Raw genomic sequence first — 16,259 nt, 5'->3', positions numbered from 1 at the left:
TAATAAAATTCTAGAGTGAATAATTATATAATGGCTTATGAGCTTTCACAAAGCAAATGGTAATCAGGTTAGGATAAATTAACCAAGATTAAGAAATACCAGATTATTAAATACTTTTAAAAATAGTCTTTTTAGACAGGAAGATTTGGAAAATGCTATAAACATGTCATATATGAATTTCAATAAAAAATGTGACAAAGACATTTTGGGGAGTATTTTGGGCAAGCTAGTGACATGTAGATTGTATAGTCAGCCACGTGAATTTGTAATTGACTGAAGGCCTTCTTTCTCAGGTGCTGCTGCTGGTTCATGGCTGTCCTGGACAGATGCCTGCAGAGTGTGCTCAGGCCTGTGTGTTCAGCCTTGCTGTGCTCACTGTTTCATGGACTGGTGATTGAAAGATGGAGCCATTCTAAAGAGATGAAACAATAGGAACTGTACAGAAACAGGGCTGGGTAGCTGGAGTGTAAGAGTGGTACATGTGGCTGGGCGTGGTGACTCACGCCTGTAATCCCAGCACTTTGGGAGGCTGAGGCAGGCTGATCACCTGAGGTCAGGAGTTCAAGACTGGCCTGGCCAACATGATGAAACCCCGTCTCTACTAAAAACACAAAAATCAACCAGGCATGGTGGTGCATGCCTGTAGTCTCAGCTACTTGGGAGTCTGAGGCAGGAGAATTAATTGCTCGAACCTGGGAGGCAGAGGTTGCAATGAGTCGAGATCTAAAGACCTCTGCTTTTATTCTTTTGTAATTTATATTTACAGATTGTCCTTTTCTTTTTAAAAAATACTTATTTAAGGGTAGGCAGTGTGTTTTCTTTTCTTTTTCTTTTCTTTTTTTTTTTGAGATGGAGTTTTGCTCTTGTTGCCCAGGCTGGAGCACAGTGGTGGGATCTCGGTTCACCGCAACCTCTGCCTCCTGGGTTCAAGCGATTCTCCTGCCTCAGCCTCCCAAGTAGCTGAAATTACAGGCATGCGCCACGATGCCCAGCTAATTTTGTATTTTTAGTAGAGACAGTGTTTCTCCATGTTGGTCAGGCTGGTCTCGAACTCCCGACCTTAGGTGATCCGCCCTCCTCAACGTCCCAAAGTGCTGAGATTACAGGCGTGAGCCACCACGCCTGGCTGGCAATCTGTTTGCTTGAACTGGCAGTGCTGTAGAAAGGGTAGAGCAAAGAGTGTTTTCCTCTAGTGGAGATGACTTTGTGCTCGGTCTTTATGCCACGAAAGTAAGGATCATGTGGGTGTGGTATCTGGGGAAAGAGAAAAATGTCAAATTCAGATATAGCTGCATAACTTGAACGTAACTTCCTCTTTTAAAAATTATTTTTAATGTAACATAGTTTTCTGTAAAATAAAGTAAAAATAATAATAACAGTGGATTTAATGTCAAGCAGGATACATAATTTACGCTATCTACAATACTTATCCACTGACACACTCCACACGATTACAACTGATTCATGAAATGAGTAAATAAACAATTCAGCTTAGATGAGTTAGAAACATTTCCAAAATTAAGTGGAAGAAAAGTGTTACAAGCAAACAAAAAGTGTTACTTGAAAATGAGGATAAATCTTTTGTAGTAAATTATTAATAGATACCCATTTTTTATTTTGAAGATTAAAATGATACCACATTTTAAATATAGTAAGTTCAAGCACAATTTAATGAGGAATAGTCAGTAATATTCAATATAACTATAAAACCAGTGATGTATAAAAACAGTGGTACATAAAGTTCTGATACAGATTTTTAATTTTTTTGGTAAAATAGAGTTAAACAACAATCATATTAAGTCAGATTGGCATTACCTACAGTGCCAATTCTTTCCTGAATAAGAGGTTTAATAAACATGTGATTAAAAATTTCAAATGGAATCTAAGGACAAAAAGTGAGTCCTGCCCAGTTGTGTTGACACAGTCTGGCCAGGTGGGCTGTCTGGAACTGGATTTGACAAAAAATAGTGGGGGCTGCTCCAAACCTCCGTGTATGCAGCAAAAGGTAAAACATGGTTTCAAACATTTCTGATGAATAAAGTTAGAAATGAGCAGACTGTGTCTCGAAGTCTACATTTCCACGAAGATGAAGGAGGCAGTGAGTGCCTGTTGGTGTGCCTCCGTGGCCATTGCCTTGAAAGGAAAGTTACACCTTTGAAGGGAGCTGGTAGACCTTTGGCTGATTATAGAATACAGCCATGGCGACTCACAGAGCCACATAAATTAAAACAGGAACTGCCTGGATGACTGTTTAAAACCTCCAGAAAAATACCTCAAAGGCAAGATGTTAAATGCTTTAATCATACATCTCTCCTTATAAGTGAAATCTCTGTTCCTGAGACATTTTAGTAACATTATTGCAGGAATTTGGTAAAATGTGAATGCGAAAGGACAGTCGCATCGTTAAACAGGGCTAACTACAGCTGCAATATTCTAGACAAAGGATCACGTAGAATCAGAATCTGGATTTTTACATACTGTGGCCATATCTGCAGTCCATTTTATTTGTGTTTGCTTACTTAGCTTTCACAGATGTAAACTACATTTCTAATAACAGCTCATAAATTTGATCATAAATGTATTTTCTTTAAGAACTTCAAGACATTCATTGGCGATTGATTATTTATTACCCAGTTGTGATCCATTTTTTGCTGATCTTATGGCCACACTTATTCAGGTGATATCCTTTAACCTGATTTGTGAATTTAAACTTGGCAATTAAAAAGCAAAAAACAAAACATAACTTTGCCTTAGATTGGGTGTAGTGAAAAGTCTGTGGGTTAGCCCATATGTTACTTAACCTTTCACACTGAATTTGTTTTTCTATTTCTGAATAATTCAGTAAATCAATATAAATTATGTAAATGACCAATACCTAAAACACAAGTTAACCTACACACATATGCACACACACATGCACACACACATATATACATTTGAAATGTAATGAATAATTCAAAATTTGAAATGTAAAAAGCACTACAGAATAGATTTCTATGACAAGAGATTTGATCGACACAGCAAAATACGTCACCACAGTCAAAAGGTTGCACCCATTTAATGCTGAGGCCTGAGCCGTCCTAACAGGTACATGAAAACTTTGACAGAAGACCATACTTCTTTTTATTTGCTTTGAGCGGTGCCATATATACCTGTCTTGTACTTTTACAGACAGTTTCAGTTAGAACCACTTTTAAACAAGAGTACTACTGAACGTTTACATTTGTAGCCGAGGTGGTTTCTTTTCTTCAACCAGCAACAGGCATAGCTGCTGCGGTGGTTCTCTCTCCAAAGTGGCTGGAGCTGGCACTTCCGGAGGGGCGGGAATCAAAGCTGTGAAGAGAAACCTGAATCATTGGTCTCAGGCTCTTGCCCACCTGAGGCATAAAAGTAGAGAGAGGAGGCCAGGTGCGGTGGCTCATGCCTGTAATCTCAGCACTTTGGGAGGCCGAAGTGGGCGGATCTCCTGAGGTCAGGAGTTCCAGAGCAGCCTGGTCAACATGGTGAAGCCCGTCTCTATTAAAAATACAAAAAAATTGGCCAGGCATGGTGGTGGGTGCCTGTAATCCCAGATACTCCGGAGGCTGAGGCAGGAGAATTGCTTGAACCTGGGAGGCGGAGGTTGCAGTGAGCCAAGATCACCCCACTGCACTCCAGCTTTGGCGACAGTTCGAGACTCTGTCTCAAAAAAAAAAAAAAAAAAAAGAAAGAAAGAAAGTAAAGTAGACAGAGGATGATGTGCTGTGTGAAGAATAAGGTTTCCCAGTGGTCATGGTAGAAAATAATATAACAAGTAATTGAATGTTAACTTCAGGTTGAAGGAAATTTTTCACATTGCTTTTTTTTTCAGCCTCTTGAGTAGTTGGGATTACAGGCACCAGCCACCGTGCCTGGCTGAATGACTTTTTAAAAGCTTTCCATTTAGATCACCATATTATTCATACCGTGTTGGGATGTTCAAGTAAATTATCTATTTGCCTTTTTTTTTTTCCTAATGAGATAAACTTAACAATGCAGAGCAGGATTTCTTTAGTCTTGGTGGCTTATCTTAAATCATATTGCAAATGAGGGGGATTTAGTTTGTCTTCAGCATAACATGTTTACCACCTAAGAATGATAATGCAGCAGCAATAGTTACTATCCACTGAGAGTGCAATACATCGACTACATCATGTGTTGAGTTCATTTATTTATCCTGACCCATGGAGGGGTAGAACATTTCAGTAACTTGGACTGTGGGATTTGAGTTCTTTAACATTAGAGTCATTGCTCCAAACTCCTAAGTTAATAATTGCAAATTGCTCATGCACACAACGATTTACAATTATTAATATTCTTTGCTCCTTCACTTTTCCCACAAATACTTATCATCAAGCATCTTTTCTATGGCAGGCACGGTTTTTTAGTGCACAAAATTGCCCAAAGCCTTTCCCCTTGTTTTGTGTATGTTCTAAGGGGAAACAGACAATAAAATATGTATAACGAAGAAGCAAACAATAATAAGACGCAAGGTCAAGTACTGTTGATAGTAGCGCAGCTGCGAGGCAGGTATATAGTACAGCAGGTAGATAATATAACAGATTGCTATTTTAAATAGGGTTATTTAGGAAGGTGAGATTTGAGCAAAGGCTTGAAAGCCACAGATACTTTTCATGATGCTAGAACAAGATTGAAAACAACCCCTTCCTTCCTGTTGACTTCCTATCCCTAGGCTGCTATGGGTATTGGAGGACACGCTACCATTGCCATACTCTTGGGACGCAATGACAGGATAATAGATGTTGAAGTGGCAGCTCTTTACCCAAACAGAGCATTTACACTTAGAGACCTGAGGCTGGGTACATCAGGCAACATTCCCCATGGTCTGTCTGACTGTGTGGTCCTGCCGTTATCTGGGTAGGGTAGTTCCTTGGTATCATGTTGCATTTTCTTCTCTTCCAAATGCAGTGTCAATGCCTTATTCCTCTTTATATACTCATGTCACCGCTTCCACAAGCCCAGTATTTGTGCTAATGCGTTGCAGAAAAGTACTAAGTAAATTTTTATATATTGCAAACATGTTTTTCATTTTCAAGATACATATTTTTAAAAACATAATACTTTTAGTGAAAATTACTTATGAACAGCAATAAGAAGAATCAAATTGAACTGGCAAACATAAAATGCTTTAGTTTAATCAGACATTTGCTAGTGTTTTCTTTTCTTCTGGGACCCAGAAAAAAGCCTTAACATGCGAGAGAAAGTGAAAAGGTCTAGGGGCTGAGACCATGTGAAGAAATGTCTGTCTGTCCTCTTTATGGTGAATTCAACTTTCCTCCTCCGACAGGTGAGACACAACTGATTCTATACTGGGCTGCTATTTCCTATGGTAAAGCCTGAAAAATCTGTCCATGTATCTATATATAGTTGTAAGTTAATTCTGGCACACGATTGCCTTAGAAAGATGAAATACATGCTTACAAAAAGCAATCTATTGGCTGAGACTGGGAAAATGCTGGCTGGAGCCCATGCTGTCTATTTAAAAGGGAGCTGTGGAAATTGCCAGCTGTGAATGAGATAGGAAATTTGTTGATTGGTTTGTTGTAATTTTTTTTCTCCATCATTTTCCAAAAGAAGAAGCAGGCATGAATTCTGGCAATTTTCTATTTTTCCCTTGCTTCCCAGATTTAGCTCAGTGATTGCATAATTTTCTTTCTGCTCATTTTCCAGGAAAGTCCATGGGCATTAGCTGCTGCCTTTTGATGCCAGTTTACATCAGAAGGCAGTGGCTAGTAGGGAATGTGTGTCATTTCCCCAGGGCCAATCAGCTCAACTCAGTCCCGGGGTAAGTCCGTTGAAAGCAGGCAGTGGGAATCACAGATAAGGGAAGATTTCTTTTTTCTTCCCATAGTGCTCAGAGGGCACGAAGGAATTCTAAACAATCATCTCATTAGTTATAAAACAAATTTTCACTTCTGCAGACCTTCATACTACACATCAATGAAACTATTAATTTCTCTTAATTGAACATGGTGCAAGTCTTTATCCTGTTTTATATTAATAAACAGGTTTGAAACCTCTTCTTTTCAAACATAGCATTTAAAAATTGGTGCTAATGTTTAGTTATGATGGTTTCTGCAGTAACACATTCACACATAATGCAATTAGTCATTTCCTAGTGTGGACACTGCATTGTTTTAACCTCCAAAGAAGAATCCAGATTTGCTCCCAAATCTAGAAACATGGTCAGATGCACCACTTGACAATGAATCAAAAATCTTGACAATTCAATTTTGGTAAGCAATAAAGAATTTGTATATGCCACACCTGGAACCTATGAAGTAAGTTGACATCAAGGAGCATACGGCTAATATTTGAGCACTTAACAATGAACACTTTCTAGTGGCATTACCAGGAAATCACACAAAGTAGGAGCACAGGTCAAAATGATTAGAAGGCAGCCAGGAAAGTCTTCACACTGGCATCATAAATTTTATTCTTTATGTACATTTATTTTTCTAGTTGCTAAAGTTAGGAAAGCTGGTAGAAGAAGAAGGGGAAAATTGAAGGCAAATAAGTGATAGGTGTTTATTTACAACTCTGCCTAAGTTCAAATAAATAAATAAATAAATTAAACAGAGAGAGAGAGAGAATTGGTTACCTACGAAACTGCTTCCTACCCATCTGGGGACAGCTGCCCTCTGGTTTCCTTCAGAACTCTACAGAAAAGACTGACTTAGACAAATGCTTCTTTGGAAAAGACTTTTCTTCCACCTGGCAGCTTCTTTGCATTGTTACTGCATTAATCTTTCTCCATGCCTGTTTCATTCTCATTTTTTGTTTGTTTGTTTGTTTTTGAGACAGAATCTGGCTGTGTTGCCCAGACTGCAGTGCAGTAGTGCGATCTCAGCTCACTGCAACCTCCTCCTCTGGGGTTCAAGTGATTCTCCTGCCACAGCCTCCCGAGTGGCTGGGATTACAGGCAACTACCACCACGCCCAGCTAATTTTTGTATTTTTAGTAGAGACGGGGTTTCACCCTGTTGGCCAGGCTGGTCTTGAACTCCCGACCTCAGGTGATCCACCCACCTCAGCCTCCCAAAGTGCTGGGATTACAGGCGTGAGCCACCCAACCCAGCCTCATGTGGATTTTTTGGACTCCAGATTCTCCTCCTTCAACCCAGTTTTATATATGCAACCACCACACATAGCTTTCTCAGGCAGAGTTATAATCACATTCCTATTTTGCTTGGAAAACTTTCCACAAATTTGAAACTAGTACATGCACAAGGTTTATAAAGATGTAAAAACAAATATACAGTTAGAGTATAATTAAAGGAATAATTTGTCAAATAGCAACTAAGATTAGGTGATGTGACTATATGAGTATTTTTAAAATGTTCCTTTAGTTTTTTATCCAATTCTCTGTGACAAATTAGTATTAATTTAGTACTCAGATAAAAAATGTTGTAGATATATTTATAACATAATAAGTTTTTTTTTTTCTGATTCTTTCTCTTATTTTGTACACTAAGTGCAGTAAGATGTACCTGAGGGTTTCTTTCAAGTCTTGGATCTTTAAAAGATCAAGCGAGGCTTGGGAGAGGTCAGGGAAAATAAAATATTCACCGAGTAGTTTAGATGCTTAGCGTAGAATAAATGAGGCTTTTAAAGTTTCTAGGTGATTCATTCCAGCTCATGAGCTAAACTGCTACATGATGAAAGGACACAAAGATAGATGTGTACCCACCCCCCGCCCGCTACACCCTTGTTCTGCTCTCTAATCTTTGCACATACCAGAGATTTTGTAAGTTCTGTGAGTACCTGGTTTTCTGCACGTACCAGAGATTTTGTTTTGCACATACCAGAGATTTTGTAAGTTCTGAGGCAAGGTCACAAGACGTGTTTAAGTAAGATAAACTCTTGCTGCCATAAACCTGCTCTCCCGCCTCAAAGTTTGAACCAAAATATCAGAAATGGTGGGAACCAATCATAGTTAGCCAAATCGCCTTGTTCAAACACTAGCCAATCATATATCTGATTTGTATAATAACTCTATGCCCACTTTTCTTAGACTATATAACACTGCTCAGAGCTCAGTGGGGGAGCTCTCCTGCCCGTCTCGTTTCACGAGCGAGGGAGAGTTCCAGGTTCGAACCTGTAATAAAGATCCTTGCTGCTTAGCTTTGACTCTGGACTCTGGTGGTCTTCTTCGGGGAATAAACGGTCTGGGCATAACAAATGGGGGCTCGTCCGGGATTTCCCCCAAGCCCACCAGACCCCCAAGTCAATGGATCTTAATCTGTAGGTAAGCCGGCTTTGTCACTGTCTCTGTCTTTGTCTCTGTCTGTCTCCCTGAAATTTCGCGAAATCCGTAATCTGTAATCTGTATTGGTCTGTTTTATAAGTGGCATGGTCTTGGCGGACGCGCTAAAAGACAGCCACTCGGGACTGGTGGGAGACGTCTCCCAGTGCCCATCTGGGGGCCTCCATCCTTGGTTGCCCCGTCTGACTCAGGTCGGAAGTCCAACACGTGCTCGTGAAGGCTCATCGTTTCTCACTGTCTGTCCGTTATTGTTAAGTGTTAAGTGTAAGTCCAAAACGAAACATAAAACCTTTTCTTCCCCTTCCAGGACCGGACCTGTCGGATACTCCCCTCTGCTTCACACTCATTTTCGTCCCTCCTTCTCTTTCTAGGAGCAGTCCAAAGATGGGCAACAACCAGAGCACGCTGCTCTCACTCCTTGTTACCAATTTTAAGGATGTGAAGGCTCGGGGGCGTAACTTAAGCGTAGAACTAAAGAAGGGAAAGCTAGTTACTTTCTGCCGTTCGGAGTGGCCCTCTTTCGGCGTAGGGTGGCCCTCCGAAGGAACATTCTGTCTCTCTATTATTACTAAGGTAAAAACTAAGATTTTCCTGCCAGGGCAGTCAGGACATCCTGATCAAATTCCTTATATTCTAGTGTGGCAAAATCTTGTGGAAGACCCACCGCCCTGGATAACTCCATTCATCCTTGAGCCTTGCAAGGTCCTAGTAATGCGACCTACAAGACAAAGGACTCCCTCTGCTCCCTCGGCCCCTGTGCTGCCAGACAGCCAGGACCCCCTAACGTTAGAACCCACACTTCCCCCACCATATCCGCACCTTATCCCGCAGGACCCAGTCCCCCAGGGTGGTGCTTCCGTAGAGGGAAACCGAGAAGCGGAAGCAGCCGAGAGCGAAAGTAACCCGGGGGGGCCGGCCGGCCGAACGCGAGGCCGCGTACTGCGGGACCAAGCTTCCCGACTCCCTGACTCCACCGTAGCCCTGCCTCTCAGAGAAATAGGATCGCTCGATGATACCGGGCTCTCCCGTCTCATGTATTGGCCTTTTTCCACTAGTGATTTATACAATTGGAAGTCCCAAAATGCTCGGTTCTCCGATAATCCCAAAGATCTAACCTCGTTGTTAGACAGTGTCATGTTTACTCACCAGCCAACCTGGGATGACTGTCAACAGCTCCTCCGAATCCTGTTCACAATGGAGGAGCGGGAAAGAATCCAAGTTGAGGCCAGAAAGCTGGTTCCAGGAGATGACGGCCAGCCAACTGCAAATCCTGACCTCGTTAACGCGGCTTTTCCTTTGACCCGGCCCAGATGGGACTACAACACGGCAGAAGATACTTTTTCAGGATGGACAGAAGCGTTCCCAACTAAGAGAGAAACTGCTCAGGTTGTAGCAAGAAAATTTTGGAAGAAATCCTCCCCAGGTATGGCTTTCCCGTCCAAATAGGGTCAGACAATGGACCAGACTTCGTTGCTAAGGTAAGTCAGGATTTGGCTTCCATTCTTGGGGCAAATTGGAAATTACATTGTGCTTATAGGCCCCAAAGCTCAGGACAGGTAGAAAGGATGAATCGGACTCTGAAGGAGACCTTAACTAAATTGACCATGGAGACTGGCGCTAATTGGGTAGTACTTCTCCCCTACGCTCTGTTCCGGGCCCAAAATACCCCTTACAGACTGGGCCTCACACCATATGAAATCATGTATGGCAGACCCCCACCCCTGGTCCCCAGTCTAAAAGATGACTTACTCAAACCTGAAACTGAAAATGTCTCTGAGCTCCTGTTCTCCTTACAAGCCTTACAGAAAATTCACCAGGAAATTTGGCCCAGACTACGAGAACTGTACGAGGCAGGACCTCCGCCGACGCCTCATCCGTTCCAGACGGGAGACTGGGTCCTAGTCAAGCGCCACCGGCAAGAAACTCTTCAACCCAGGTGGAAAGGACCACTGCAAGTACTCCTGACTACTCCCACCGCTCTCAAAGTAGAAGGCATCGCTTTGTGGATCCACTACACACACGTCAAACCAGTGGACCCAACATCCGACCTTCTCGAGCCGTCTGGAGCACCGGTTACATGGACTGTAGACAAAGCTAAGAACAATCCCTTAAAGCTAACCCTGCGCCGTCACCCACATAGCCGTAACCATGTCTAGCTTGCCTATGCTTTTATGCCTTATACATCTGACTCTCCTAACTGCTGCGCCGTCTAATCCCTATGTCTGGAGGTTCTGGCTCTATGAGAACAAAACTCACCCCGGGGAAACCCCCCAAGCGGGTAAACTGCTAGCTAGTGCAGACTGCCCCCCCTCCGGGTGCAATACTCCAATTTACCTCAATTTCACTAATTTCCAAATTGCCCAACCGGGGATACCCATGATTTGTTTTGAATATGATCAGACTGAATATAATTGTAAGAATTATAGGTGGCACCAGAATGCAGGTTGCCCATACCACTATTGTAAAATGCACTCAGCCAGGGTATGGGACGAATACCCGAGAAAGTCTAACCTCCTCAGGACTCGCTACCCGACAGGGACTCCCAACATATTCACTTGGATAATAACAGATCCAGGGCACTCCCGGTGGACATCGCCCCAACATGGGGCAGTCTACTACGATGCCAGTAGTAGCTGGCCTAGTAGCCACCTGTACTTGTGGCGGAGTCTAGTCCAGATTCGACCCTTAATCCATACACAAATCCACAGACAGGAAACCAAGCTATCACAAGACTTGCAGCCCTTCTCCTGGCTAACCCTATTACAAGAAGGGCTAGCATTCGCCAACCTCACCGGTTTAGGCGACCTGTCCTCTTGCTTTATGTGTGCAACCTTAAGAAGACCACCATTAACCGCTGTTCCCCTTTCCTCCCCACCCACAAACTATATGCCAGATTCTAATTCATCAACAGTTGCAATACCTGATGTAGCCCTGTACCGTGACCCATACCAAGAGAAATACCCCTACTGTTATTCAGCATTTAGTAGCAGCCTCTGCAACCAGACGGCTACATACCCTAATAGCCCCATACGTGCTCCCCCTGGTGTGTTCTTCTGGTGTAATATGACTCTGTTAAAAACTCTGTCCAAAAGCATCTCTGACGGACAGTTGTGTATCCCTGTTACACTAGTTCCCTGACTGACCCTGCTGACCCCGGCAGAGTTCATAGGCTGGGCAGGGACTGCCCCAACTGAAACTGTGCGACATAGACGAGCAGTTTTTCTACCACTAATTGCCGGAATATCCTTAACCACCTCTGTCGTCGCAGCGGGGTTAGCAGGAGGGGCCCTACAACACTCCATGATAGAAAACGACAAGCTGTTACAACAGTTCTCTGTTGCTATGGAAGACTCTGCCTATTCCCTAGCCTCCCTTCAGCGGTAGCTCACCTCCCTAGCACAGGTCACCCTTCAAAACCGCAGAGCCTTAGACTTACTCACGGCTGAGAAAGGAGGTACCTGTATGTTCCTCAAAGAAGAATGCTGTTTCTATATAAATGAGTCAGGGTTAGTTGAGGAAAGAGTCCAACGCCTACACGAACTAAGCTTAGAAATGAAAAAGCAACAATTCACTACAGCCACTAACAATTGGTGGAGCTCTTCAATGTTTTCCCTTCTGGCACCCCTTTTAGGCCCCCTAATGTCTTTACTACTTCTATTCACTATAGGCCCCTGTGTGGTAAATAAAATTTTACAATTTGTCAGAGAAAGGTTTGATACCATCCAACTAATGGTCCTCCGTAGCCATCACCAGCCTCTCCTGCACCCAGAAAGTGAGGCTATATTATAAGACTCTGGAAATCCAAGACTGGACATCCAGTTACTTATGAGAAGGGAGAAATGAAAGGACACAAAGATAGATGTGTACCCGCCCCCCACCCGCTACACCCTTGTTCTGCTCTCTAATCTTTGCACATACCAGAGATTTTGTAAGTTCTGTGAGTACCTGGTTTTCTGCACGTACCAGAGATTTTGTTTTGCACATACCAGAGATTTTGTAAGTTCTGAGGCAAGGTCACAAGACGTGTTTAAGTAAGATAAACTCTTGCTGCCATAAACCTGCTCTCCCGCCTCAAAGTTTGAACCAAAATATCAGAAATGGTGGGAACCAATCATAGTTAGCCAAATCGCCTTGTTCAAACACTAGCCAATCATATATCTGATTTGTATAATAACTCTATGCCCACTTTTCTTAGACTATATAACACTGCTCGGAGCTCAGTGGGGGAGCTCTCCTGCCCGTCTCGTTTCACGAGCGAGGGAGAGTTCCAGGTTCGAACCTGTAATAAAGATCCTTGCTGCTTAGCTTTGACTCTGGACTCTGGTGGTCTTCTTCGGGGAATAAACGGTCTGGGCATAACAATGACACATTAGAACTGAGGGGCTCACCGGTGCTGAGTCTGCCTGGAGTGTCCTCAGATGCCCAAGCAGTGTCGTGCTGATAGGAGAGGCCGGTCAGGGAATCCAGACTCCAGGCCATTTCTTCTTAAGAACCATGGCTAACGGGAAGCTTTGATCAGCTGCAGGGAAGCAAAACTCGTTCCTGGAGAAAGGGCATGAAAATAACCAGGCACCATTTGAGAGCGCCGCTTAACAGATCCACACTTAAGAAAAGGATTAGACGGAGTCTCGCTCTGTGGCCCAGGCTGGAGTGAGTGGCGCCATCTTGGCTCCCTGCAAGCTCCGCCCCCCGGGTTCCCGCCATTCTCCTGCCTCAGCCTCCCGAGTAGCTGGGACCACATGCGCCGCCATGCCCGGCTCATTGTCTGTATTTTTGGTAGAGATGGGGTTTCACCGTGTTCACCAGGCAGGTCTCGATCTCCTGACCTCAGGTAATCCGCCCTCCTGGGCCTCCCAAAGTGCTGGGATGACAGGCGTGAGCCCCCGCGCCGGCCCGGCTGCTGCCGTTGTGCACCCTTGTCTCCTTGAGGCTTCCGTGAAGAAGCGAGGCCGTGAGCCTGTGACTGGACCTTCTCTGAGAATCCAGCCAGGGGGCGCTGGAGAGGAGGAGTCGGGACTGGACACCCCCTGCAGCACTTCCCCGGCTCCTGAAGCGGGCTGCTGTGTCCCTTTGGAGAGTCAGGGAGAGATCTTCCCCAATAGCCCTTCTCTGCCATCTAATGCCTTTCTGTGAAGAGATGGAAATCTACTTTATTTGTTTGTTTGTTTGTTTTTTTTTTTTTGAGACGGAGTCTCGCTCTGTAGCCCAGGCTGGAGTGAGTGGCGCGATCTCGGCTCACTGCAAGCTCCGCCTCCCGGGTTCCCGCCATTCTCCTGCCTCAGCCTCCCGAGTAGCTGGGACCACAGGCGCCGCCACCGCGCCCGGCTAATTTTTTGTATTTTTAGTAGAGACGGGGTTTCACCGTGGTCTCGATCTCCTGACCTTGTGATCCGCCCGCCTCGGCCTCCCAAAGTGCTGGGATTACAGGCTTGAGCCACCGCGCCCGGCCGGAAATCTACTTTAAAAACTTGGTCCGTTTCTTCCTCTTCAGACCTCTGAGTTGACTTGCCCACTTTATGAGTTTACTGAAAGCAAAAACAAAAAACAAAACCCAAACCAAAACCTATCACAATCACCTTCTACCCGAAGGTAGTTTGGGTAGTAGTTAGTCAAAAGGATGGAGTGTTGGACAAAAATCGTCCTAGGTACCAGGCATTTACGGGGAGACTGCAGGTCTTTCCCCCAGTGGCCACACATCACAGCTTTCGGGGCAATCTGGGTCTGGCTTCTGACTTCTGCAGCGCAGATACAGCAGAGCGGGTCCTGTGCTATGTGCTGTGATCACTACATACTGTGATCCCAGCATCTCCAAATGGGATCACTCCACTGCTAGGCAAATAGCGCCGGGTTCTTTAATGATGGGGTGTTGACACTTGGAATGTGATGAATCCCTTACTGCTAACCTTCCAAGAGGAGGTATCGCGGTCCCCTGCTGGCTGGATTACAAGTGCTGGAAAAGCCTAGGATTGACTGCGGCAATTGCAGCGCTAGGTGCAGTTCAGTGGGTGGAAGCTAGAAAGATACCACGTGGTTAAAGTCATATTCATTACCTTAAGAGCAGGCAGCCCAGGGGAAGAGTGTATTTCAGTTCTTGATAGTTTGTCAAGGCACAGTGCTGCCAATAGTTCCTTTGTTTGGTAATCAGTTCATTTTCCTAATTCAAAAGGCCAATACCAGGGCAAAAGATGTTTTGAAGATGGAAAGTAGAACTTTGTTTCAGTGTGTATGATTGATAAGTGCATGAAAAAGCTGTAAGCTACATGTCACTTGGAGTCTTCTTTTAACCTTAACATTCACTCTGTTTTATATTGTCTGTGAAGATCAATGCCCTCTTCAGTAATTCTGCGAATCTGTGGATATGAGTGTGTGTGTGCGTGTTGGGGAGGTGGGGAGGGGATACATATGATTAATTTCAGGGCCCTAATTCTGGTCTTTGTTACATTCTTTGCTGTTATTCCTTTATCTCTACCCTAGCGTGTATGTGTATGTTTAATTCACTCCATTCCTTGATTTTTCCACCAAAAAACCAAACCAAACCAAAGAACCAGAGACCTTTATTTAATACAACTATGCTTTTTTTTTTTTTTTTAAATCTTGTGAGACAGAGAAGGATTTTTATCACTGGGATGTGAACAACTGTTCTAAGGAGAGAAGCTGTCCAGTCTTTCAGAGTACCCTGTTGTACTCTGCTGCTCCCATTTTTCTTTTGCGTGTGCCCTGTTCCCTCTGCTTCCCCAGATTCTCCTCCTCAGTTACTATCAATTTGTAGAAAAGCATGATCAATTATTTTATTTTTTTCACTTCCTGCTACCATATTTTCAGAGTAACACCTTTCATCCCAAACAGCTTATTAAGATAATTTCCACAAAGGAAAGCAAGATTCCCAGGGCCAGCTTTTAAGATAATTACTCAACAATCCCGACACCTGATTTTTTTATAGGCTTGATGGCATTGTAATGAAGTCCATTCTACTTAGAATTTAAGTAACAAAATCTTCTGGAACTGCCTTTCCCAATTACAGTTCCTGTTTATACCCCAAACCCGCAATTTTCCCCCTCCCTCCTCCTTCTTCCCTGCTTAGCTGTAGAGCTGCCCACACCTCCCTTCCTCCTTGGAACAGATGAGACAGGGCCAGCCCTGGTTTTCCTTCTAATCAGAGTGTGGAAGCAGATCTTCCTAGCTCTTAAAGGCTCTCTCCCTGGCCAGCAGACATATCTGAAAGTGAATGAATGCTTTTCTTCCAGAATGTGCTAAGGACTGTCTGACGTTCTTCCTTAAGGCGGAACCATTATTTGTTTTTGAGAGTCCTGAAATTTGGAAGATAAACTCCCTCCTACTCTAGCTTTTGGGACTCCTTTCTATTTGGCCACTAAATAGTATAACTGTGTAAAAGAAATACACAGCTAAAGTTAGAGTGGCTTTTTCTGAGTCACTTCGTATGTTCGATAAAGATGCATCATGCCATGTCTTCTTATGTTTGGGCTGCTGTAACAAAATACCATAAATGGATGGCTTATAAACAACAGACATTTATTTATCACAATTCCAAAGGCTGGAAGTCCCAAATCAAGGCACTGGCAGATTTTGTGTCTGGTGAGGGCCGATTTCCTGGTTCATAGACAGTGTTTTCTTGCTGTGTCCTCACATGGCAGAAAGGTTGAGGGAATCTCTGGGTCTCTTTTAGAAGGGCTCTAATCCCATTCAGGGGCCGCATCCTTGTGACCTCATGTAACCCAAATTACCTCCCAAAGGCCCCACCTCCTAATACCATCAAAATGGGGGTTAGTGTTTTTTTTTGTTTGTTTGTTTTTTTGAGATGAAGTCTCACTGTCGCCTAGGCTGGAGTGCAGTGATGCAATCTCAGTTCACTGCAACCTCCACTTCCCAGGTTCAAGCAATTCTCATGTCTCAGCTTCCTGAGTAGCTGGGATTACAGGCACGTGCCACCACACTTG

Source organism: Macaca nemestrina, chromosome 3 (genome assembly GCF_043159975.1).
Source record: "Macaca nemestrina isolate mMacNem1 chromosome 3, mMacNem.hap1, whole genome shotgun sequence".
NCBI lineage: Eukaryota > Metazoa > Chordata > Mammalia > Primates > Cercopithecidae > Macaca > Macaca nemestrina.
Note: the sequence above shows the minus strand (reverse complement) of the source record.